This window comes from Tachyglossus aculeatus, chromosome 11 (genome assembly GCF_015852505.1).
Source record: "Tachyglossus aculeatus isolate mTacAcu1 chromosome 11, mTacAcu1.pri, whole genome shotgun sequence".
NCBI classification, from domain to species: domain Eukaryota; kingdom Metazoa; phylum Chordata; class Mammalia; order Monotremata; family Tachyglossidae; genus Tachyglossus; species Tachyglossus aculeatus.
The window spans coordinates 68,392,835-68,419,597 of record NC_052076.1 but is presented as its reverse complement, the minus strand read 5'-3'; the positions used below and the strand labels follow the sequence as shown (position 1 = coordinate 68,419,597).

Genomic DNA, 26,763 nt, shown 5'->3' with positions numbered 1-26,763 from the left:
ATCTCATTTTACATCCCCACCAACTGCCAATTCAGAATTTCCGTGCCACCTAAACCCTTAAGGACTGTCAATCTCCCCTCAAACTTCTGTACATATATCACCCTAAGTTTTAGAATGTTAACTTTTCCTTCTTCCTTCTGTAATAATTATGGTATTTGTTAAGCACTTACTATGTGCAAAGCACTGTTCTAAGCACTGAGGAAGATGCAAGTTAATCAGATTGTCCCACATGGGGCTCACAGTCTTAATCCCCATTTTACAGGTGAGGTAACCGAGGCACAGGGAAGTTAAGTAACTTGCCCAAGGTCACACAGCAGACAAGTGGCGGAGCCGGGATTAGAACTCACATCCTCTGACTCCCAAGCCCATCTCTTGCCACTGGGCCATGTTGCTTCTATCTGTATGATATTTCAGTGTCTGTCTCCCCAACTAGGTTGTAAATGACATGAGGGCAGGAATCATGCCTCCTAACCCTATGTGACTCTTCTGAGTATTTAGCACAGTGCTCTGACCTTACTAGGTGTTCAATAAATAGTGATAATTGAGGTGCACCCAGGCTCGCTGAGGCAGCAGGACTAACTATTCCCAGGTTCCAAACTGCATGAGCAAATTGCTGTCCAAACTTCTGCCTTACCAGCAGCAGCTTCTGGAATAATGAGGAGAATGTACATTGATCCATAGTGAGACCTCCTGGATTGATTGTTTGGATGGCCCATTCATTCATTCATTCAATCATATTTATTGAGCGTTTACTGTGTGCAGAGAACTGTACTAAGTGCTTGGGAAGTACAGCCCAGTTTCCCTTTCTCCCTGAACACTCCTTTATAGACTCATTGCCCCCTACTCCCTGCTTAAAAGCTCTCCTGCTCCCCTCCCCTGTGTCCTTTTGTATTTTAAGACAATGATAATACTCATAGTGTGTGTGGAGCTTTTGCTATATGACAAATATTGTACTACTCACTGGCGTTGATGCAGGAGAATCAGATTGGACACAGTCCCTGTCCCTCACTGGACTCAAAACCTAAGCAGCCTCACTTGTCTCTCTACCCAGATGAGAAATGGATGTCACCAACAGAGCAAACTCTGGAGTGGGCAGAGGAAGAGGGAAGGGAGTTTCCCAGCTAGGATTCCCACTGCAAGTGATCAGCTCCATTCTAGTCAAGGACTGTTCTTGTGTTATGGCTCTCAGGGTCGTGGGTGAATGGCCAGCCCAGTCCAAGCTCCGGTGGACAAGGCCTGTCTGGCATTCTGGGAGCCCCAGCTCTGAATGCAGGGTTGAAAAGATCGATCAATCAATAGTATGTATTAATCACGTAGAGAAGCAGCATGGCCTAGTGGATCGGGCACAGGCCTGAGAGTCCAAAGGATCTGGGTTCTAATTTGGCTCTGCCACTTGTCTGCTATGTGACTCTGGGCAAGTTACTTCACTTCTCTGGGCCTCAGTTCCCTCATCGGTAAAATGGGGATTAAGACTGTGAGCTGTATGTGGGACATTGACTGTGTCCATCTTCAATCAATCAATCAATCAATCAATCGTATTTATTGAGCGCTTACTATGTGCAGAGCACTGTACTAAGCGCTTGGGAAGTACAAATTGGCATCACATAGAGACAGTCCCTACCCAACAGTGGGCTCACAGTCTAAAAGGGGGAGACAGAGAACAGAACCAAACATACCAACAAAATAAAATAAGTAGGATAGAAATGTACAAGTAAAATAAATAAATAAATAAATAAATAGAGTAATAAATATGTACAACCATATATACATATATACAGGTGCTGTGGGGAAGGGAAGGAGGTAAGATGGGGGGATGGAGAGGGGGACAAGGGGGAGAGGAAAGAAGGGGCTTTCCTTCACTTCACTGGGCCTCAGTTCCCTCATCTTGATAAGCTTTTATCTACCCTAGCACTTAGTACACTGCCTGGTATATAGTAAGCACTTAACGAATACCTTAGATCATAAACATTCACAAACCTACAGTTTGAGGAGTACTTTACTAAGTGCTTGGAAGAATATACTACAACAAAGTTGCTAGACATGTTTCCTGACCACAGTGAGCCTAGTCTAGGCTGGAGAGACAGCCACTAATATAAATCAATTATTTACAGATACATACAAAACACCTGTGTGGCTTTGGGGCTGAGGTTGGGGTGAGTAACAAATGCCCCTAAGGTACAGATGAAAGTGCATAGATGATGTAGAACTGTTGGGTAGGGACCGTCTCTTTATGTTGCCAACTTGTACTTCCCAAGTGCATAGTACACTGCTCTGCACACAGTAAGCGCTCAATAAATACGATAGAATGTAGAAGAAAGAGGGAAAAGGAGGGCTTAATTGGGGAAAGCCTCTTGGAAGAGATGTGACCTTAATAAGGCTTTGAAGGTGGAGCAAGTGCTGTTCTGGCATATACTGGCAGGGAGGGCACTCCAGGCCAGAGGGAGGTTGTGGGAAAGGGGTCAGTGGTGAGATAGATAAAATCGGGGCACAGTGAGAAAGCTGGGGATAATAATAATAATAATAATAATAATAATAATAATAATAATAATAATAATAATAATAATAATAATAATATTTGTTAAGCATTTACTATGTGCCAGGCACTGTTCTAAGTGCTGGGGGAGATACAAGGTAATCAGGTTGTCTCACATGGGGCTCACAGTCATAATCCCCATTTTACATATGAGGTAACTGAGGCACAGAGAAGTGAAGTGACTTGCCCAAAGTCACACAGCTGACAAGTGGCGGAGCCAGGATTAGAACCCATGACCTCTGACGCCCAAGCCTGGGCTCTTTCAGAGCAAAGCCTGTCGCCTGGGCTGTAGTAGAAGATCAGTGAGGTAAGGTAGGATGGGGTGAGATGATAGAATGCTTTAAAGCCAGATGTAAGGAGATACAGGGTCTTTCTCCTGACCCTCACCAGACACACAAGCTTCATCTACGACCATACCAGCCTGAACACGCCTGATCTCATCTGATCACGGAAACTAAGCAGGGTCAGGCCTGGTTAATACTTGGATGGGAGACCACCTGGAAATACTAGGTGTTATAGGCTTTAAGGAAGCAGCATGGCTTAGTGGAAAGAGCACGGGTTTGGGAGTCAGAGGACATGAGTTAATAATAATAATAATGATAATGGCATTTATTAAGCGCTTACTATGTGCAAAGCATTGTTTTAAGTGCTGGGGAGATTACAGAGTAATCAGGTTGTCCCACGGGGGGCTCACAGTCTTAATCCCCATTTTACAGATGAGGTAACTGAGGCACAGAGAAGTTAAGTGACTTGTCCAAAGTCACACAGCTGACAGTTGGCAGAGCCGGGATTTGAACCCATGAACTCTGACTCCAAAGCCCGGGCTCTTTCCACTGAGCCACGCTGCTTCTCTGTGAGTTCTAATTTCAGCTCCGCATTTGTCTGCTGTATGACTTTGGGCAAACCACTTAACTTCTCTGTGCCTTAATGGGGATTAAGACTATGAGCCCCACGTGGGACAACCTGATTACCTTGTATCTACCCATCTCTATATGTTGCCAACTTGTACTTCCCAAGTGCTTAGTACCATTATTTATTTATTTTACTTGTACATATCTATTCTATTTATTTTATTTTGTTAGTATGTTTGGTTTTGTTCTCTGTCTCCCCCTTTTAGACTGTGAGCCCACTGTTGGGTAGGAACTGTCTCTATATGTTGCCAACTTGTACTTCCCAAGCGCTTAGTACAGTGCTCTGCACACAGTAAGCGCTCAATAAATACAATTGATGATGATGATGGTGATCTACCCCAGCGCTTAGAACAGGGCTTGGTACGTAGTAAGCACTTAAACACCATAATTGTTATTATTATTATTCCAAGCTAGTACTATTTGGACCCTTCTTGGGGAGAATCTTGTCCTGCTAGGCCCTCTCCCTTCCCCAAAGCTACTGCCACTCTGGGACCCAAACATGAAGTCCCACCTTCTAGGGCACATGACTGGGGATGGAATATCAGTCTCACCTCACCTTTTCAAGCGATTCTCACACACAAGGAGTGGGCCTCATCGTGTGTAGTGTCATCCTTTTCAGTGTGTGTGTGTGTGTGTGTATTATCTCAATAGATGAGAGCCTACAGCACCTATTTCACTAGATGGGAAGACCCTCATCAACCCCAAATGGTCTTTGCACTGGTTCATACAATGCCCACTGAATGACTTTCTGACTGGTGGATTCTTCTAGACTGTGAGCCCGCTGTTGAGTAGGAACCGTCTCCATATGTTGCCAACTTGTACTTCCCAAGTGCTTAGTACCATGCTGTGCACACAGTAAGCACTCAATAAATACAATTGAATGGATGAATGAATGAATGCAAGGTAACAGGGCAGAAGACAAGTTCTCTTAAAGCACCAGACCCGAGGCTCGAGATTACAGAGAAGAGATTTGACTTGAATTGATTTCCCTCGATTGTCCAGAAACCACTAGAGGATCTGGAAGAGGTTTTTAATTTTCCTTTAGGGAGAGAAACTGCACTCTTTTACCTGTTATGGAAAAACAGCCCCAGGGGCTGAACTGAGCTGGAAATACCCATGAGAGTTGAAGACTCGGGATCCCCAGGGTTTGAGTGGGATGCTTTTCGGTGCTAAAATGCTTGTACTAACTCCAGCTCAAAGGCAGGATTGTGTACCTGAGGAACTGGCTGTTTGCTAGTTTTATATTGACTGTGGGCTTCACCCAATGGGATAATCACTTCCTGCTCCCAAATGGAAAGGAAGATCTATCACAGACATCCAAAATTGGGCATTGAATCTTGCCTTGGCAATGCTCAGCCCCATCCAAGGCCTGGCTCTTGGTCTGAGAGGGGGTGGGGTCCCTTCCCAGGGGGCCATGGATCATAGATGGCCCCTATTGAAGAGGGTCCCTGCCTCATTCCTCTTTAACCAGACTCTCATTCTTGGTTTCCAGAACCCAACAACTGACCTGCCCCCATCCTCTACCCTCCCCCTCCTCCCACATCATCTGAGCCTCTTAACAGCCTTCTGATTCAATAGGTAACTATGAGGGTGGCTCTGTCTACTGAAGGCATTCTTTCCCAGCACTTAGTACAGTGCTTTGTATGTAGAAGGCACTTAATAAATACAATTGCTACTACTACTATTACTCCTACAAAGAATGAAGAATGGTAGAGAACAGTTTAGCTATGAATGAAGTAAACAAATCTTATAAATCTTTAGTTCTGTTAGATATTTAGATCCTCTTTAGATGGTCAGCTCCTAGAGGGGAAGAAAACATGTCTTAACTTGTAGCACTCTCCCAAGTGCTGAATACAGGGCCTCAATTTTTTTTTTAATGGTATTTGCTAGTCAGTCAGTCAATCAATGGTATTTATTGAGCACTTACTTTGTACAGAGCACTATACTAAGCACTTGGGAGAGTACAATACAACAGAATTATCAGACAAGCTCCCTGCCCATAATGAGTTTACAGTCTAAAGAGTGCTTACTAGGTGTTAAAAACTGTTCTAAATGCTGGGATAGATACAAGTGAATTAAATTAGGCACAGTCCCTGTCCTTCATGGGGCTAACAGTCTAAATAGGAGAGAGATCAGTAGAACTGAGGAGAAGTTAAGGGACTTGCCCCCAGTCAAATAGCAGACATTTGGCAGAGATGGGATTAAAACCCAGTTCCTCTGACTCCCAAACCCTTGCTCTTTTCACGAGGCCATACTGCTGCTTAATAAATGCCCCTGAATGATTGACTGATGATGGATTGACTTATGGCCAAATTTTCAGTGTCTGTTTTCAAATACTGGCTGCAATGGGGAGCAAAGTGCAACTGCCCAAGATAGAGAACAGACAAAGCAAACAAAGCCAGGGCCCAGATCAGAGCTGGTGAGTGAGCACTTTCGTCTGCTTACAGGATTTTATGTTCGTTGTCTCATTTGAGTCTCACAACAGCTTTGGGGAATATAAGGCACCAAGATATTAAGTAACTGCTGGAGCAAGACCCCAAGTATCCTACCACACTGATGAGGATCAGGGTCCTCCCTCATCTGTATGGAGAGACCACGTCATCTTGAGTTTTGCTCCAAAACACCTTCAGCTCTTCAAATTGCTAATGATAACCTAGTGACAAAGCATGAGCTCTTCCCTTCCCCCACCGCCACCTGTTTCATTACCAAACCTGATGAGCTTTGGGCTTGCAAGAACCTAAGTGCAGGTGGATGATGGGGGGATATGAATAATAATTGTGATGTCAAAACATGGGAGACAATCAGGATGCCACATGGAAATGAATACCAATGCAAACAAACTATATTTATTCTTCCGTCCCATTCTCCCCTGCCCTCCCCCACCTTCCAGAGCCACTGATGATTCTGTTCAGAAAAGAGATGAGCCAGTACTAATTCAGGGATTAGAAATTGATTCTTAATGAGTTCAAAATTAGAGCCGGGGTGCAGGGACCCCAGCAGGGCAGGCTAAATTTGGGCCAAATTGGAGGATGAAGAAATGGCTCCTCATTCCAGTGGCCTGCATTTAAGCACAGGCACGGAACCAGATTAAAGGTCATCTTGAGCATTAATCTTGTCCCTGCGAAAAGCACCAGAGGGTACTGGTACCATTTGCAGTGCCCATCTCGGGCATTCAAGAAGGTTACAATTCAAGCCCATGAGAGTGCCTCTTCATAAAATACTGAAACTACCTTTCAAACAGCCTCGCAGAGAAATAACCCTGGGGCAGGACAAAATGCCATTGTCTATCCAGTTCCCGACCTTTGAATGGGAGACAGTGAAAGATCAAATCTGCTTGGGTCCAGCCCAAGGTAACCACAGTGGGTAGTGGACCTTAGACCTCTGGACTCTATCCCTGACTCAAACCGCCGCAAATCCTAGAGGGACATATTGTAAATTCTTCAAAGAAAGGGAGCGTGCTTATTCACTCTACTGAACTCTCCCAAGTGCTTAATGAAGTGGTCCGCACAGAGAAAGCACTCACTCCATGGTATAAAAGGACTGGTTGATTGAGATCATTCTCTTCTGCGGTCCACAGGTCTGTGATAACTTAGGCCAGTGCAGACCCCTCCCGGGGACCCCAGGCTAAGAAAAGGGCAATTAGGAAAACTAGAGGAGGGATTACCAGCTGATAGCCTCTGCTCTCATTTTAGGATGGACATACAAGTGGAAATGAGGATGCTCACTCCACACTCCACCTCCAGTTTCCTTGCATCCATGGAGGAAGATGCCCCTTGTCCACAGATAGCTGGCACTGCTGATTGGGAATCCCCTATTATTGGGGTCCCAGGGCTTCTGTCCTCTCATCCACCCACCCATCATTATTTCAATGCTGACCCCTGAATATAAGAGGCAAATATAAGGAAAGGGCAAACTCTCCCATTGATATCCTGAATAGGGTAGTAAAAATTAATTAAGATGGATTAACTGAGTTGTCTAAACTCACCTCTCCCCACAAACTTTAAAGATCCTAGAAGGTAATAATAATGCTAAAATGATGATTATAATAATAATAATAATAATTGTGGTATTTGCTAAGTGTTTACTATGTGTCAAGCACTGTACTAAACATTCTAAACATTAGGGTAGATACAAGATCATCAGGCCAGACAAAGTCCCCATATGACATAGGGCCCATAATCTAAGGTAATCTGATTCGATCACCCACCAATTAGTCTTAAAGCGCTCCTCAGGGCCAAGGACTACCTGCTGCTGTTCCCTGAAACACTCTACCAGATCAATCTTAGCCACTTGTTCCATGGCTAACAAGTACATGTGGGAGGCAGCTTGGTCTAGTGAAAATCACACACGGATAGGAGTCAGAAGACCTGAATCTTGGTCCTACGTCAGTTATTGGTATGCTATGTGACTCCTGGTAAATCACTTCACTTCTCTGTGCTTCTGTGTCATCATCTCCCCCTTCATTTTTGTTAGACCCACTCACTTTCCCCATCTTTAAAGCCCTACTAAAATCATATCTCCTTCAGGAAGCCTTCCCTGACTAGCATCTCATCTCCCTACCCTATTCTCCCCCCTTTCTGAATTACTTATGTATGTGTGTTCATAACCTTTAGCACTTTGACAGTCACCCCACCCATGCCCCCAGATCATTTCTGTACATATCTTTACACTCTGTCAGTTTCCCTATCTTTAATTCATTTCACTGTCTGTTTCATCCACTAGATTGTCAGCTCCTTGGCAGCAGGGATTATGTCTACAAACTCTATTGTGCTCCTCCAAGTGTTTAGTTCATTGCTTCTGCAAACAGAAAGCCTCAATAAATACCACTGATTTGTTGATTGGAGATGCTAATGCCTGTCTCGCTAAAATGAGAACATCATTCTGAAACCACTTTGGATTTAAGGTTTTGTCACCCAGTTCCTACCCTCATGTGCATACTCTGAAATGCCGCACTTTTCTGTTGTCAGAACTGGGGAGCAGCAGAAGACGGGCATGGGTGGAGGGGTGAGAGGAAATGCTGACATTCACATGCCCATGGCCATCAGGATCAGCTCACTGGGCAGTGGCAGCAAGGAAAGGTGGCAGCAGTTGGAGATGGTAGGCAAGGGAAAGGGAAACTTGCCCCCAGCTCAAACGCCTGGAGTGTCACCACCATTCCTCTCCCAAGGAATCACCATCCAGCCAGGAAGAGAGGAGAGGAGGAAGTAAGGTGGTTAAAGCATCAGGAGGGGGCTGTAAATTCTCTAAAGCTGAAGACTATCATCTCCAGGGGGAGCAGGAGCTGGCTCTCTAAAGCTACGATTCATTTCCCCCTCTCCATATTTCACATTTCTGATTCTGCTTGTCATCCCAGGTTCTAAAGGGCTTTGTAATGAATGGGAGGCATTAGAACGGCTGGGAGGAATATATTTTGGGAGATGTGTGATAGGAGCCCCAGGAGGCAGGTATTTTAATAATCAGTTGCTTGATAAACCGAGGCCCAGGGCAGTGGAGTGGTCTAATGGGATTATATCCAGGCTACCACAGTGAGAAAAAGAAGACAGCACTTCTGCCCTCCCTGCCACCCCTCTCATTGCCACCTCAGTCCTGATGGACCACACTTGGTAAAAAGGAACAATCGGCTTGTTTCTCATCAGTCGGCTTAAAGAAACCCTCCTTCACTATGAACAGCAGGAATGGACAAAGCTCACAAAGTTCTGATGCTCGTAAGAGTCCTATCGAAGTTTGACTCTTTGTCCAAACCCAGACCTCGGCTCTTTGAACTAATTAGGTCTCATAAGGCTGGAAGTAGCCACTAGTTCTGTATTGTTCAAATTTGCTAGGCCAGATTCTTTCCATCACCATAGATCACCTGTGCAGTGCCGATGTGCATAATCTGCGCCAGACGCTCCAGGAAGCCAATCCTGCTCCTCCCAGGCTCCTTTGCAGCCAATATCAGAGACAAAAGAGCTGCTCGACCAGACCACTGGTCTGATATAGTGTGGTAGTGCATATACTCTTAACTTCTTCATCTTAATGCACTGACTTCTAAAGCAGGGAAGTAGCAAATGACTTAAAACCAAATGCCTAAAATCCAATCGTCAATGTTTCCAGGAATCAATTAACTTTTCAACCATCTCAGTAATTGAAAAACCTTGTTGGGCAAAAGACTGGATTAGGAGTTGGGGAGAGTCAGGTTAGTCTGAAGTGTAGTGTCATGGCCAGAGCTATGTTGGGGTAAAGGTTACAATTAGAGACAGAATTGGGGGTAGGGTGAGGGTTAGGGATAGATTTGGGGTTAAATTTATATACACAGTTCAGACAGCCTCCTGCTGTCTCAGAACTTTCCTTTTCACAGAAATAGAGTCGCCATGTCTAATACGGGTTTTATCCTGATGACTTGACACCTGTCCACATGTTTTGTTTTGTTGTCTGTCTCCCCCTTCTAGACTGTGAGCCCGTTGTTGGGTAGGGACCATCTATATATGTTGCCAACTTGTACTTTCCAAGCGCTTAGCACACAATGCTTGGCACACAGTGAGTGCTCAATAAATATGACTGACTGAATGAATGAATAATACCCTCCTGTATGTTCCCTCATCACTTAGTACAGTGCTCGGCACACAGTAAGCACTGCTACTACTATTATTATTAGCATTAGCACTGTATTAAGTGCTTGAGAGAGTATGCTGAAGGTTTGTAAGCCGGGTGTCCATTCTTTCTTGCTATTCTTCTCTTAATGGCAGTATCTGTTAAGCATTTTTAATGGCATTTATTAAGTGCTTACTACGTGCAAAGCACTGTTCTAAGCACTGGAGAGGTTACAAGGTGATCAAGTTGCCCCACGGGGGGGTTCACAGTCTTAATCCCCATTTTACAGGTGAAGTAAATGAGGCACAGAGAAGTGAGGTGACTTGCCCAATTTGCACAGCTGACAGTTGGTGGAGCCAGGATCTGAACCCATGACCTCTGACTCCAAAGCCCGTGCTCTTTCCACTGAGCCACGCTGCTTCTCTAACACATTTACTATGTGTTGAGCACTGTGCTGGGTACTGGGGTGGATAGAAGATGATCAGATTGGGCACACCCTACCCAGGTGAGAGGGAGAGCAGATGTCAGGTCCTTATTTGGCAGATGAGAGGGATAGAGCACAGAGGGGTTAATTGTCTTGAGCGGGGTCACCCAACAGGTAAACGGAGGAGCCGAGTTGGAACCCAGGTCCTCCAACTCCTAGGCCCATGCTCTTTCCAAGAGGCCGCAATTACTGTTTCTTTTCCTACTTCCCTCTGGCTCTGTCCACACCTCTCAGTGAGTATGGGGAAAGGAACAGTGAGGGTGAAGGGGTGTCAGTTAATTACATAAATGCCATTATTGGGGTCAAGCAATTATCCTTTCGGTTCAGTGTTCTGCAGGATGGTTGGAGGAACAGTAGCTCTCCTTGACATCTAACTTCCCTACCTTTTTCCTTCTAGTTACCCATTATGTGTGATTCATTCACAAATTTATCCATTCTCAAACTGATTGCATTTTTTCTGCTTGCACAACTTCTTCAAGACTGTATGCTCCCTGTGGACATGGAACCCACAGGTGGTTTTTCTGGACCCTGACCCCTATCCCTGGACACCAACACTAACTTTTTTGAGTTGAAAGTGAGTGTCCTCTGTAGGGTGGCTAGCAGTCAAGTTATACTAGACAGTCAGGATTTCAGCTGGACACTACTCTGTCGGGTTCTGCCATGGTGCTGGCCATCTTTACATCCACAATTTTCATTTCAAAAGCCCAGGCTCCCTCCACCTCCACTGCTTCCGCCACGTTCTCAGGCTGGGAAGCAGCCTCTGTCTTCATGAGGACTGAAAGGAGAAAACGATGAATCAGGAGCAAGGGAGGCAGTCAGAGGCCTCCCTGGTGACACTCTGTAGTTTGGATGATTTTCCTTCTTAAGGGTCTTCCTGACACCATTAAAAGATGCTCTGTAATGTTCCTATTGTCCATTACACAGACTAACCCTGATGTTGGTTGAGGGGAAAGAGCCCAGGTCTGGGAATCAAGGGACCCAGGTTCTAGTTCTGTTTCTACCTGCTGGAGCCAAGCCATTAGTGATCCAGGTTTCTGACCAAACAGCCATCTAAGGCAACCCATGCCTAGCAGGAATCTGGAAAAGTAGTTAGCTGACATGCATGGCAAAAACCTCAGGGGCTACCAAGGCAACCATCTACCTGGTCATGGGGGAAGGGAAAGGCACTGCCACTCTGCTGAGGTCACTTCAGCCACCAGTGGGTCCACTGTATGCACCTGACACTGTGCTGCACCCCTGCCTGCCTACTTGCTTGTTGCACTCCAGGCCCTAGCGGTAATGTGACTGCCAGAGACAAGATGATCTGAGTGGCATTGGACAAACCACTGACACTATAGTCAATACCTCAGGACGTATTTATAGTATTCAAGGTATTTGCTAAGCACTTAGTATGTGCCAAGCATCGACCTAAGGGCCAGAGTAGATAGAAAATAATCAGGTTGGACACAGTCCCTTTCCCACATGGGTCATCTGCCTAAATGATAATAATAATAATAATATAATAATAACAGTATTTGTTAAGCACTTACAAGGTACCAGACACTGTTCTAACAGTCCTTGTCCCACTTAAAGTTCACAGTCTTAATTCCCATTTTGCAGATGTGGGAACTGAGGCAAAGAGAAGGTAAGTGACTTTGCCCAATGTCACACAGAAAAGTGGTGGAGCGGGATTAGAACCCAGGTCCTTCTGTCTCCCAGGCCTATGCTCTATCCACTAGGCCATGCTACTTCTTTGGAGGAAGAACAGGTATTTAATTCCCATTTTACAGATGAGGAAATTGAGGCCCAGAGAATTTAAGCGGCATTCCCAAAGTCACCCAACAGGCAAGCGGTCAAGGCAGGAGTAGAACTCAAGGCACCCTGACTCCCAGCCTGAGCTCTTTCCACTCGGCCATGATGTCCCAGGAGACTCAGGATGGGGTCCATCCATCATTACTGTTGGGAGACTCCCTCATTCCACCAGGTCCGTATCGTAACGTAAGTCTGGAGCTCTCGGTCTTCCCTAGTGCCATCAGTCAAGGGGTTGTTCGCCTCAGAACTGTTTCCTCCAGTTCCTCAGCACAGTCCAGAGCAGCCAGGCAAGTCCTGACCTGGCAGAACTGAGCGATGACTTCACTGGATGACGGCCAGCCAATCCCACCAAATGCCAAAAGGCAGCTGGCCCCTTAGGATGGATTTAACTGTTGGACTGGCCTAGCTCACGGATGGTTACTTACAAGGATGAAAATCCATTCATATGAGTTTGGAATATAATACCTGACATAAGATATATCACTTCTGCCATGCTCCAGTCCCAGATAAGGACACAGCAGTAACAGATGGGGGAACAAGGCACTTATCTTGTTAGTTGATGGATTTATCTTTTTTTTCCCCTTCCCTACATATTCCATAGCATTTAGCGGCCGATGGTTCTTACGGCAGCAGCATATGGAGAGTGGATGGATTTCCTTCCTCCCTCCTTAATTCAATAAGAACTGGAGCAGAGGATGAACAGCTTGTTGGGCTAGAAAAATTTCCAAACAGCCAAAAAAAAAATGTCAAACTGTATTTTCGTTCTCTTTTTTTTCTCAAGGTTGTAATTTTGCCTGCAAGAGACAGTGCTTTTCAGAGGGAAGAGAGGCAGGGGTAAATAGGAATGGTCCTTCACCAGATGTGTTACAGAGAAAAACACCCAAAAGGACCTGATTTGAAACTGGGCAAGGGAATCAGCCAACCCAGACTGCAAAACTGCTGAAAATCATCTAAGCTATTGAGTTATGATAGCTATTAAGCATTTACTGAGTTCTAAGCACTGTCCTAAGCTCTGGTGAAGAAACAGTTATAATCGTAAGCAAAGTCCCTGTCCTTCCCAGCATTCACAACCTGTTAGGGAGAGCATGTATCTCCTTCCCATTTTAGAGAAGAGAAAACTGACACACAAACTACAAAATAACTGGAAAGGTCTCCCAGAAGACTAGTGTTAGAACAAGGACTAGAACCTAAGTCTGTGAAGTCCAGTCCTATGCTTGTCCCCACCAGACCATCCTGCTAGGTCCCTGGTACCTTAGCAAACCAAGCATCCAATGGCTAAGCTTTGGGTTCCAGCCTGGATCAAAGCCTCGGTTTCTCCAGGTGTAAACTGATTCAGAAAGTAACCAAAGCAATCATTAGTGTCTCTCTTCATAACCATTAAAAAGTCATTCTCTTACTAATTTCCAGATCATGGGATTACCCAGCTGACGGAGAACAACACAAGGTCAGAGACTGAAACACTTGGTCTGGGAAGTAGCCATCTTTCCGTTTCTCAATCCTCCCACTCGTTCCCCCCCAAAAGGCCCACTCTCTAACCCACGGTCTTTTAGCCACTGCATTAGACCAGTACTTGGAACACAGCAAACACTCAACAAAACAACTATTACAGGTATTCAATGTCCCTGCACCTTCTCCTGAACAAATGACAGTCTGCCACATCGATTCATGCCAATAACTCACTCTTGAACCTGCAGTCTTTTAGCCAATCTCTTTATGGATGATCCGTTTGCACCTCCAACCCAATATGTGTAAAATTGAGCTTTTCATCTTCCCTTTAAAATCCTCTCCTCCTCCGACCCATCTCATCTCAACTGTCAATCCCACCATCTGCTCCTTCTCCCAAGTCCATATCTTTGGTATTATCATTGACTCCTCCCTCTCTTTCAATCCCCTTATTGAGTCTGCCACCAAATCCTGTCTGCCATCAACTCCTGTTGGTTCTTATTCCACAATATCTCCAGGATCTGCCCCTTCCTCTTCATCCAAACTGCCATGCTACAAATTCAGGCACTGAGAAGCAGCATGGCATAGTGAGAAACAGTCTGCAGTAGTGAGAAGCAGCATGGTATAGAGATAGAGCACAGACTTCAGAGTCAGAAAGGCATGGGTTTTAATCTCAGCTGCACCACTTGTCTGCCGTGTGATGTTGGGCAAGTCACTTCACTTCTCTGTGCCTCAGTTACCTCATCTGTAAATGGGAATTGAGAGTGGGAGCCAAATGTGTGACAGATACAACTAAACCCCTTCCCCTCCCCTCCTCCTCCTCCATGTCTTCTGCCAACTGCCAGTGGTAGTAAATCTGAGCAACTAATAAACAAATTCTGACTTTTTTTTCCTTTCGAAACAGGAATCAGGGTTCCCAAAATCTCACTCGATTTTTTTAAAATGGTTTTTGAAAAGCACTTACTTTGTGCCAGGCATTGTACTAAGCCCTGGGGTAGATACAAGATAATCAGATTGGACACAGTCCCTGTGCCACTTGTGGTCACAGTCTTACTCCCCTTTTTCCAGATGAGGTAACTGAGGCCCAGAGAATAATGATAATAATCATAATAATTGTGATATTTGTTAAGTGGCTACTGTGTGACGAGCACTTTACTAAGCTCTGGGGTGGATACAAGCAAATAGGGTTGGACACAGTCCCTGCTCCACATGGGATTTACAATCTTAATCCTCATTTTACAGATGAGGTAACTGAGGCACAGAAAAGTGAAATGACTTGCCCAAGGTACACAGTAGACAAGTGGTAGAGTCAGGATTAGAATCCAGATCCTTCTGACTCCCAAGCTTGTGTTCTATCTGTTAGGCCACGTCGCTTCCCAGGATCTCAAGAGATCTCCTACCTCCTCTCAGAATCTACTCCCTCCACCTGATCTGGATCTCAATCTGACCCCATTACTTAGATTATTTTCAAAACTGCTGTCCCCTCACATCTTCCCTCCGTGACTGCTATCTTCAAACATTCACATTCCAATGGCTTCGTCCCCACAGCTTTCAAACATGCTCCTGTACTCACTATCTTAAAATCCAACTTTGTCTCAGTGGCTCTCTCCAGTTACCTTCCCAACTCCATCCTACCGTTCTTCTCCAAGCTCCTTGAGAGAGTTGTCTACACCCGCTGCCTCCATTCCCTCCCCCTAATTCCTCCTTGACCACCTCCAATCTACCTTCCACCCCCTTCACTCCATAGAAACTGCCCTTTCTAAGGTCAGTTTGACCTTCTTCTTGCTAAAGCCAATGGCCTCTACTCCATCCTAATCCTCTTTGACCTTTCAGCTGCCTTCAACATTGTGGACTAGCCCCTGCTCCTTAAAGCACTATTCATTCATTCAATCGTATTTACTGAGCACTTACTGTGTGCAGAGTGCTGTACTAAGTGCTTGGGAAGTACAAGTCAGCAACAACATTATCCAATCTTGGCTGCATTGACACTTTCCCCTCCTGATTCTCCTACTAGTCTGGCCATTACTCCGACTCTTTTGTGGGTTTCTCTACCTCCCACCCTCCAATTGTGGGAGCCCCTCACGGCTCAGTTATAGGTCCTCTTCTATTCCCCATCTACGCCAATTCATATGGAGAACTCATTCGCTCCAAGGCTTCATCTAGCATGTCTTTGTGGATGATTCCCAAATCTACATTTCCAGCACTGATCTCTTTCTTCTTCTGTAGTCTCATATTTTCTCCTGCCTTCAGGACATCTCTACTTGGATGTCCTGCTGACTCCTCAAACTTTACGTGTCTATAACAGAACTCCTCAGCTTCTCACCCCAACCCAGTATTCTCCTTGTCTTTCCCATCACTGTAGACAACACAAGCACCTTCCCTGTCTCACAAGTAGGAGACCTTGGCATTATCCTTGACTTATCTCTATCATTCAACCCACATGTTCAATCCGTCACCAAATCCTGATCACCTTGTATGCCCCCAGCTCTTAGAACAGTGCTTTGCACATAGTAAGTGCTTAAATACCAATATGTTGCCAACCTGTACTTCCCAAGCGCTTAGTACAGTGCTCTGCACACAGTGAATGCTCAATAAATACAATTGAATGAGTGAATGAATGAATCCTGTTAGTTCTTCCTTCACAACATTGCTAAAATCCACCCTTTCCTTTCCAGCCAAACCACTGCTGACTGATCCAAGCACTTATCTCCCATCTTGATTACTGTATCAACCTTCTTGCTGACCTTCCTGCACCCTGTCTCCCCAACTTCAGTTCATACTTCGCTTTGCCACCCGGATCATTGTTCAGTCTATTTCTCCCCACTCCTCAAAAATCTTCAATGGCTGCCCGTCTGTCTCCACATCACACAGAAACTCCTTGTCAGTGGGCTTTAAAGCACTCAATCAGCTCTTCCCCTCCTAAGGATCTCATCCAACTACAATCCAACCCGTACACTTCACTCCTCTACTGCCAACCTACTCACTGTACCTTGACCTCATATATCTTGCTGCCGACTCCTTGCCCATGTCCTCCCTCCGTAATTTATTTTACCCCCCGTCTCCCTCTCTAGACTGTAAGGTCCTTATGGGCCAGGAATATGTCTAACAACTCCCCCAAGTGCTTAGCACATTCATTCAATAGCATGGCTCAGTGGAAAGAGCCCGGGCTTGGGAGTCAGAGCTCATGGGTTCAAATCCCGGCTCTGCCGCTTGTCAGCTGTGTGACTTTGGGCAAGTCACTTAACTTCTCTGTGCCTCAGTTACCTCATCTGTAAAATGGGGATTAAGACTGTGAGCCCCACGTGGGACAACCTGATCACCTTGTATCCCCCCAGCACTTAGAACAGTGCTTTGCACATAGTAAGCGTTTAACAAATACCAATATTATTATTATTATTATTCATTCAATGGCATTTTTGCCAGAGAAGCAGCATGGCTCAGTGGAAAGAGCACGGGCTTGGGAGTCAGAGGTCATGGGTTCAAATCCCAGCTCTGCCGCTTGTCAGCTGTGTGACTTTGGGCAAGTCACTTAACTTCTCTGTGCCTCAGTTACCTCATCTGTAAAATGGGGATTAAAACTGTGAGCCCCAAGTAGGACAACCTGATCACCTTGAATCTTCCGCAGTGCTTAGAACAGTGCTTTGTGCATAGCAAGCACTTAACAAATGCCATTATTATTATTTTATTTGAGCATTTACTGTGTTTAAAGCACTCTACTAAGTGCTTTGGAGTGCTCTACACATGGTAAGACATTAATCAATACCATTCATTTGTTTACTAACACTATTGTATCCTCCCAAGTTCTCAGTTCACTGCTCTGGGAACAGTGAGTAGTCAATAAATGCAACTAACTGATTGATTGATTGAGAATAGTTATATCCAGGCCCATGGATTGTTTCCTATTTAGCCATTCTTAACTTTCCCTGGAATAGCCATAGATTCCTGCCCCTTTTGCCCTTCCTCTAGACTACAAGCTCATTATGGGCAGGGGATGTGTCAGCTAGTTTCTCTTATATTGTTGGTCCATCTTATTTTATGAGTGCTCACTGGATGCAGAGCACTGTACTAAGTGCTTGGGAGAGTATGCCGTAACAGTATAGCAGACGCATTCCTGCCCATAATGAGCTTACAGTCTAGAGGGGGAGAGATAGAACAGTGCTTTGCACATGGAAAGTACTCAATAAATACCAGTGATGGATTGATTCCCTCTCTGCATCCTATAACACAAGATGACCAGCAGCCTCATGACTCTGGTTTGGATCTCAACCTGACTCCTATCACATTAAGTCAACTGATGCCTGCATGAGGCTTCTGGGAAAGCTTTCTGTGCTACTACCCCTGGAACATCACACAAATCAACCCCTTGGACACCTCCCCATCCTCTGGGAGCTGGGGCGTGCCTTACTTGGGCCCCTCACTCTCGACTCCCCTCACACTCATCCTGTTCTCCAGGTGTGGAGTTCTCTGCCCCATTACCTCCATCTGACCACAGCTCTCCTCATCTTCAAAGTGTCCCTCAAAACCAGCCTCCTTCAGGAAGCCTTCTCAGATTAATTGCCGACACGAGACACCCCATGAACCAACAGCTACTTAAAATTTGATTTCTATCCTTATTAATAATAATTATAATGATGGTATTTGTTAAGCACTTACTAGGTGCCATGAACTGTACTAAGCAAATTGGATACAATTTGCTTACAATGTGGATACAAGCAAATTGAGTTGGACACAGTCCCTGTGCCATGTGGGGCTCACAGTTTTATTCCCCATTTTACAGATGAGGTAACTGAGTGGCAGAGAACTGAAGTGACTTGCCCAAGGTTACATAGCAGACAAGTGGAGGCATTTTTTTTGCATATATATATATATACATATATATACACATATATATATATATATATATTTATCCCTATCATTCATTTAGATAGATGCATAGAACATGCACATTCATGTATTCATTCAGCTATTTCATTCTGAGAATGATATCCTTTTTTTCTCTCTTTCTCCCACTATTTATAATTTTTTGTCCCTCTCTCTCCACTATTACATTGTGAACTCCTTGAGGGCAGGGAGCATATCCTGCTAATTGTAATTTCCCAAGCTTTTAGTTCTCTGTTCCACACCCAGTAGGTGCCCAATAAATACCACAGATTAATTGATCAATTGAGAACCGTAGGAGGATCTCTCCTGTTGACTCACAGGTAAAATTCTGGTACCCCCATAATCTCCAGCTTTCCAGCTCCTCACTGCAGATGCTGGCGGGACAAGCCAGCTGTGTAGGATCTCTAACTCTGGACTCTCTGGGGAGCAGCTGTAAAAACCACCGGCTGCAACTGATAAGCGGTGAAAGGCAAATATAATCAAGAATCCCGGGGGTTTTTCCCCTATCCCTGTAACACTTTGCGCAGGGTTGTTGCTGTTGCTGCCTGGGCTCCTGGGAATCACCATGGTCGAGCTCACTGCAACACAGACTCAGCAGCTGCAGTCTCCTGCTGGGGACAGGCAGAAAGGAGCTTCTGAGAGAGATGGGCGGCCACTCTGCCACCCCGGGTCTGGAGAGTCTGTAGGGGGGCAGGCTATTAAGATGACGAAATGATGGATGTCAGGCCGCACCTGGCGGGAGGTGGCAAGAGCCTGCAGAGAGCTGGTGTGTTGGGTTGCAAATTACCCTGGTGCACACAGAGTGGAGTGATGGAGGGCAGTGGCCTGCAGGGAGCTGGCCAAATAAGAAGTAAACCAGAAAGAGATGGGATATGATGTAGGGGTGGGACGGGCAGGGGGCTCTGAGGAGCTGTACCTGGGCTCTGGTGAGTTTATTTTGAACCCCTTAGGTCTCTTGGGGCTCTGGGCAGGGACTCACAGCTGAGGCTGAGCCCTCTGGAAGATTTCAGGGTCACGGAAGTCATGGATTTGAAAAGGCTGTCAGAGCCTCTCCAGAGCACTTGTGGCTGCTCCCCCCAATTTTGGCTCTCCACAAGCCTCCCTTCTCCAATGCTCCCCATGGATTGAACTCTTCTTCCACTCAGCTGTAGTGTCCTTGCATCTAGGGGCCATAATAACAATTGTTTGATTGACTGATGGACTGATTGAATCTACCAATTTTGGGTTAAAAACCTGTCTTGAAAGTTCAGCAACTATGGGATTTGCTGTGATCCCCTGGAAAGAGTGACTGGGAGGCAAGAGATGCAGGTTCTAATCATGACTCTGCCCCTGGCTTGCTGTGTGACTTTGGGCAAGGCACCTAATTTCTCTGAGCCTCAGTTTAGACATCTAAAAAATGGGCTCATCTTATTTTTACAGTAAAGTCTCTTTACTTTTTAGATTGTGGGACTAGGAGTGTGTCCAGGCTAATTATCTATATGTGCCCCAATGCTTAGTCCTGCATGGCTAGACAACATTTAATGGACACCATAATCATAAAAACAACAATGAAATCCTCCAGCTCCACCAAGCAAATCATTTTTAATGATAAGGCCCCCCTCCATTTCCCACACTATGACTTGGACAAACTCCCAACTCTGTTACAGAGCCAGTTCACAAGTCAATCAGTGGCATTTACTGAATGCTGCACTAATCATTTCATTCATTCAGTGGTATTTATTGAGCTCTTACTGTGTACTATGTACAGAGTATTGTACTAAGAGCTTGGGAGAGTACAGTACAACAATAGACACATTCTCTGCCCACAACAAGCTTACCATCCAGAGGGGGTGGAACAGAAATTAGTAATAATAATAATGATGGCATTTATTAAGCACTTACTATGTGCAAAGCACTGTTCTAAGCACTGGGGAGGTTACAAGGTGATCAGCTTGTCCCATGGGGGGGCTCACAGTCTTAATCCCCATTTTACAGATGAGGTAACTGAGGTACAGAGATGTTAAGTGACTTGCCCAAAGTCACACAGCTGACAATTGGCAGAGCTGGGATATGAACCCATGACCTCTGACTCCAAAGCCTGTGCTCTTTCCACTGATCCATGCTGCTTCTTGTAATATAAATAAATAAATTACAGATCTGTACATAAGTGTCACTGGGCTGGGAGAAGGGATGAACAAACGGAGCACATCAGGGTGACACAGAAGGGAGTGGGCAAAGAGAAAGGGGGCTTAGTGAGGGAAGGCCTCTTGGAGGAGATGTGCCCTCAATAAGGCTTTGAAGGTTGGGAGAGTATTCATCTGTCAGATTTGAGGAGGGAGGGTGTTCCAGGCCAGAGGCAGGATGTGGATGAAAGGTTAGTGGTGAGATGGATGAGATCGAGATACAGTGAGAAGTTTAGTATTAGAGGAGTGGAGTGTGTGGGCTGGTTTGTAGTAGGAGAGTAGCAAGGCTAAGTAGGAGGGGCAAGGTGATTGAATGCTTTAAAGCCAATTGTGAGAAGTTTTTGCTTGATGCAGAGGTAGTTGAGCAACCACAAGCTTTTGGGAAAGTTCAATAAAGGTAAAATGCCAGTTCCTTGCCCACAAGTTGCTTCCAGACTAATGATCATTCACCATCAGAAGAGGATGACAGAAACCCTGGCCTATACTTTAGAAGGGTGTTCATATCCTGAGAAAATTCAGCAATAATTTCAATAAAGGATAACTGAATGACCCACCTACTTGTCTGGAGTTATTGCATCAAGACTAATCAGCTCAATTTCCTCCACATGCGCCTGGGTTCACACTGGATGGGTGTTGTGAGGGCCATTCTTTCACTCCCTAGGGCTGCTCATGCCCTGCTTCCTACCTGGAACCCCCTTCCCCTTCTAACCCATCAGATCACTGCTCTCCCTATCTTCAAGGCCCTTCTGGAACTATATCTCCTCCATGAGGCCTGCCCTGATTAATCTCTCATTTCCCCTCCCTATTTCCCCCCCTATAGAGATTTCAGCACTTCTGCCTCACCTAAACACATAGGAACTCCACCCCCCAGCCCCGCTCACAACTGCCGCATTCATGGATGTATTTTTTTTTAATTTTATTACTTCTTCCAGCCTATATTTGGTTATGGGCCTGTCTTATCAGCTCCTTGAGGGCAGGGATCAGGTTTACTTATTCTCCTGTATTCTCCCAAATGTTTAGTACAGTGCTCTGCACAGCCTAAGTGCATAATAAGTGCCATGGACTGACTTTCCCTCTTACTACTCTGGAGTTTTCTATTTGTAGGCACGACGAGCCCTTCCCAGCAACATCTTCCTTGGAACCTCAGGCCGGCCTCCTTCCAGAAAATCAGGAATGCAGCAGGAATGACTGCCTCCCAGGGCTTCATTAACAACCCCATCTCTCTCTCTCTCCCAACTATCTCTCCTACCACTTCCTCCCCCTTGCAGCTTCTGCAGGTCAAAGAGGTAAAGACTGACTAGGAGGAAGATAATAGAGTGACAGAACCTCATAAAGGGAAAGGGAAAGATCGGAGAAAACACCACCTGCCGTCTTTGGGGATTTTGTGGCAACATGGAGGAGTAATGTCGACCCCCTGAACTCAATTTACTCCTTTGCTTTACACTTAAGAAAATATTGCAGGTTTTCTGAGCTGACAGGGTGGTTTGGCTGCAGACCTCTGGTTCTTGCTGTCTGGCAGGGTATACAGTTGCCGATCACTTGGGGACCCCCTGTCCCTAGGGGTGGGCCTCTTGACAAGGAGAGGATGGATTTTGGGGGTCTCCGACCTGGGGTCCCCAGGCCCTGGTGATTTCATTTCAGATTAGACACTGCTGAAATGCAGGAATCAATAACATGGCTCTTTTATCTGCTTGTTTTCTGGATCCCTGGAGTGATTATATTAGATTCTATGGACCTTTAGTGAATTTAATTGTTTTGTATTCATGGTTGCTCCAAACAACATCTTAGAAACTGGAATCTGAACAATGTTTTGCAAGCAAACTGTCCCCAACATGCACTGTTCTGCCGGTCTAGTGTGCAAAGGAGCACAGGTCAATGTTACTGTAGGGTAGCAGAGAGACACACTATTGGGTTTTGCTCAGTTTCTTCTGGGGCCAATACTTTCTTAAATGGTCATTTTAAGGATTTCTGTTCTTCTAGTTTTCAAAAAAAAATCAATTCATTGTACCTTGTATATTGGGTATAAATAGTGCATTCCTCATAGAACGCTGGGAAAATTCATACTGGTAAAATCCTTGGAAGTGCCTGGCAGAGAAAAGTCCTCTTTGGGCCCTGAATGGAGAGTCTGGGCTCTTCAGTTGAACTTTTCTGGCAAACAGTGAGAAGCAGTATAGCCTAATGGAAAGAACACAGGCCTAGGAATCAGGGGACCCAGGTTCTAATCCCAGTTCTGTCACCTCACCTTTCTGCTCTGTAAACTTGGTCAAGTCCCTTAACTACTCTGTGCCTCAGTTACTTCAACTGTAAAATGGGGATTAAGACTGTGAGCCCCATTTGGAACATGGACTGTGTCCAACCTGATTATCTTCTATCTACCCTGAGAAGATAGGGTAGATATCTGAGAAGCAACGTGGCTCAGTGGAAAGAGCACGGGCTTCGGAGTCAGAAGTTGTGGGTTTTAATCCTGACTCTGCTGCTTTTCAGCTGTGCCTCAGTTACCTTAACTTTTCTGTGCCTCAGTTACCTCATTTCTTAAATGGGGATTAAGACTGTCAGCCCCACGTGGGACAACCTGATCACCTTGTATCCCCTCCAGTTCTTAGAACAGTGCTTTGCACATAGTAATTGCTTAAAAAATACCATTATTATCATTATTACCCCAGTACAGGAGTGACAGTAGAGGAGGAAATAGAGGAAGGAATGAGCAATTAATCAGGAAAGGCCTCTGGGAGATGTGATTTCCAAAAGGTCTCAAAGATAAGGGAGAGCTGTCCTCTACTGGATGTGAATGATGAGGGAGTTTCAGGTGGGAGAAAAGCCATGAACAGAAATTTGTCAGCTGGAGAGATGAGAAGGAAGCACAGTGAGTAGGTTGGCTTGAGGGGAGTGAAGGGTACAAACTCAGGTGTAGTGGGAGAGGAGTGAGGATAAATATGTGGGAGAAAGCTGTTTGAGTTTCCACTTCATGTAGAGAGGAATGGGGAAGCATTGGAGGTTTCGGAGCTATGGAAAGATATGCAGTCCCCCAGCAACGGTGCACCAAATCCTGAAAGTCTTCCCATCTGGATTTTTTTCTCTTCCTTCTTTTCTAAATGGACAGAAATTCTCTACTATCTCCATTAAAGTGCCTGATGAAATGGTGCAAAACAGTTTTCATTTATCATCCTAATGCCTATTTCAAGGACTCCCCATAATAATGTCAAGACAGGAGCAAAGCCTTTAAGGCTGATGTGCCATTCTTGGTACTGAGCAGAAGTCAATTCTACAGGCCCCTTGGCTCTCACAGCCAAGGCTGCTAGAACTCCTGAGAGTATGAAGCCCAAAGAGATTGGGTCAGGGGCCCTCATCATTATCATCAATCAATCAATTATATTTATTGAGCACTTGCTTTGTGCAGAGCACTGTACTAAGGGCTTGGGAAAGTACTGACAAATTCTCTGGGCACAGTGAGTTTACAGTCTAGAGGAGGAGACAGACATTAATATAAATACATTCTGGATATGTACATACACCCTGTGGGGCTGGGGGGGAATTAAAAAGGGAGCAAGTCAGGGCTATGCAGAAGGAAGTGGAAGAAAAGGAAAAGAGGGCTTAGGGAAGGCCTGTTGAAGGAGATGTGCCTTCCATAAGGTTTTGAAGGCAGAGAGAGTAATTGTCTGTTGGATATGAAGAGGAAGGGTAAGAGTAAGGACATGGTTGGGAGGTTAGTGTCGAGATAGACAAGATCAAGATACAGTTATTATTTGGCATTAGAGGAGTCAAGTGTGTAGGCTGGGTTGAGTAGGAGAGCAGTGAGGTAAGGTAGGATGGGACAAGGTGATTGAGTGCTCTAAAGTCGATGGTAAGGAGTTTCTGTTTGATGATGAGGTGGTTGGGTAACCGCTGGAAGTTCTTGAGGAGTGGGAAAATGTGGACTAGCTATATTTTAAAAAATGATCTGGGGAGAAGAGCAGAGTGAACTATGGACTGCAGTGGGGAGAGACAGGAGGCTGGGAGGTCAGCAAGGAGGGAGAGTGATCAGAGCTGCATAGAGGTGGTAGTTGAAACCATGCCAGCATATGAGTTCTCCAAGGGAGTGGGTGTAGATGGAGAATAAAAGGGGTTCCAGAACTGAACATTGTGTGTCACCCACATTTAGGGGGTGGGAGGCAGAGGAGGAGCTTGTGACAGAGACTGAGAATGGTCGACCAGAGAGGTAGGGGGAGAACCAAGAGAGGACAGTATAAATGAAGCCGAGGTTCCAGAAGAAGGGAATGGTGGACAGTATCAAAGGCAGCTGAGAGGTTGAGGAGGATAAAGGGATAAAGATGGAGTAGGAGCTGTTGGATGTGGGAAGTAGGTGATCATTTGTGACCTGACAGAGCAGTTTCTGTGGAGTGAAGGGGACAGAAGCCAGATTGGCGGAGGTCAAGGAGAGAACTGGAGGAGAGGAACATAAGACAGTGGGTGTAAACAAATTGCTCAGGGAGTTTGGAGAGGAATGGTAGAAGGGAACTGGGTTGATACCTAGAGGGAGCCATGGGGTCAAGGGAGGGATTTTTTAGGATAGGGGAGACATGAGCATACTTGAAAGTAGTGAGGAAGAAGTCAATGGACAATGAACAATTGAAGATCGTTAGGAAAGGAAGAAGAGATGGACAAATGTTCTGATAAGGCATGATGGGATGGGGTCAGATGCACAGGTGGGGTCAGATGCATAGGTCGGATGCACAGGTGGATTTTGAGAGAAGGCAGGAGATCTCTTGAGATACTGCTGGGGAAAGATGGGAGAATTGAAGAAGGGGCAGGAGGAGGGAAGGACTCAGGAGGAGTAGGGGAGATTTTAGGGAGATCACGCCTGATAGTTTCATTTTATAAGGGCTTTTGAGCACAGAGTGTCACTGTTCATTGTTGTATTGTACTTCCCCAAATACTTAGGACATTACTTTACACACAGTAAGCACTTAATATGAATGAATGAATGAATGAATCTCTGGGAAAACAAGTCCTACTTAGTTCCCACCCTCTAGGAGCTCATATCTATGGTGACATTGTTGAGGGCTGACATTGATTCATGCATTCATTCAAATGTATTTATTGAGCACTTACTGTGTGCAGAGCACTGTACTAAGCGCTTGGTGTGCAGGCTTGACCCAGGCAAAAGAATGTGAAAGGATGATTTAGCACTTGCCCGGTCTCTTTAATCAGTAAGGACAGGCCACATAATCATGTCCAAACCGAAATGCATTTATGGGTTGGGATGGCCAGATTTGGATGAATTTGCTGTCCTAGTGTTATCCTTCGCTTTATGGAGTTTATACTACTACTAGCACTACCTACTACTATCAGCAGCATGATCTAGTGGCTAGAGAATGGGCCCGACAGTCAGAGGGACCTAGGTTTTAATCCCGGCTCTGCAACATTTCTGCACTGTGACCTTGGGCAAGTCACTTCAAATTATCTGTGCCTCAATTACTTCATCTGTAAAATGGGGATTAAGACTGTGAGCCCTATGTGATATAGGGACTGTGTCCATCTGATTAGCTTACCCCAGCGCTTAGTACAGTGCCTGGCACATAGAGAGCACTTAACAGATACGTTAGTAATAATAATGACAATAATTATGACTGTTAAGTGCTTATCATATGACAAACATTGTAATAATAATAATAATAATAATTTTGGTATTTGTTAAGTGCATACTATGTGCAAAGCACTGTTCTAAGTGCTGGGAAGGATACAAGGTGATCAGATTGTCCCATGTGGAGCTCACAATCTTAATCTCCATTTTACAGATGAGGTAACTGAGGCACAGAGAAGTTAAGTGACTTGCCCAAAGTCACACAGCTGACAAGCGGCAGAGCCAGGATTTGAACCCATGACCTCTGACTCCTAAACCCATGCTCTTTCCACTGGGCCACATAAGTGTTGGGGTAGATACCAGACAATCTGGTCCCACATGGGGCTCACAGTCTAAGTAGGAGGAAGAACAAGTACTTAATCCCCATT

General features: G+C 45.3%; 1 protein-coding gene and 1 pseudogene across 1 annotated transcript in view; one reads left to right on the top strand and one right to left on the bottom strand.

Annotated features, from left to right (window-relative positions):
- The window catches only part of NTM (neurotrimin), a 1,106,994-nt gene that overhangs the window by 1,023,508 nt on the left and 56,723 nt on the right, over positions 1-26,763 (bottom strand). The gene's annotated exons all lie outside the window — the stretch shown is intronic.
- Positions 2,937-3,055, top strand: LOC119935352 (annotated as a pseudogene).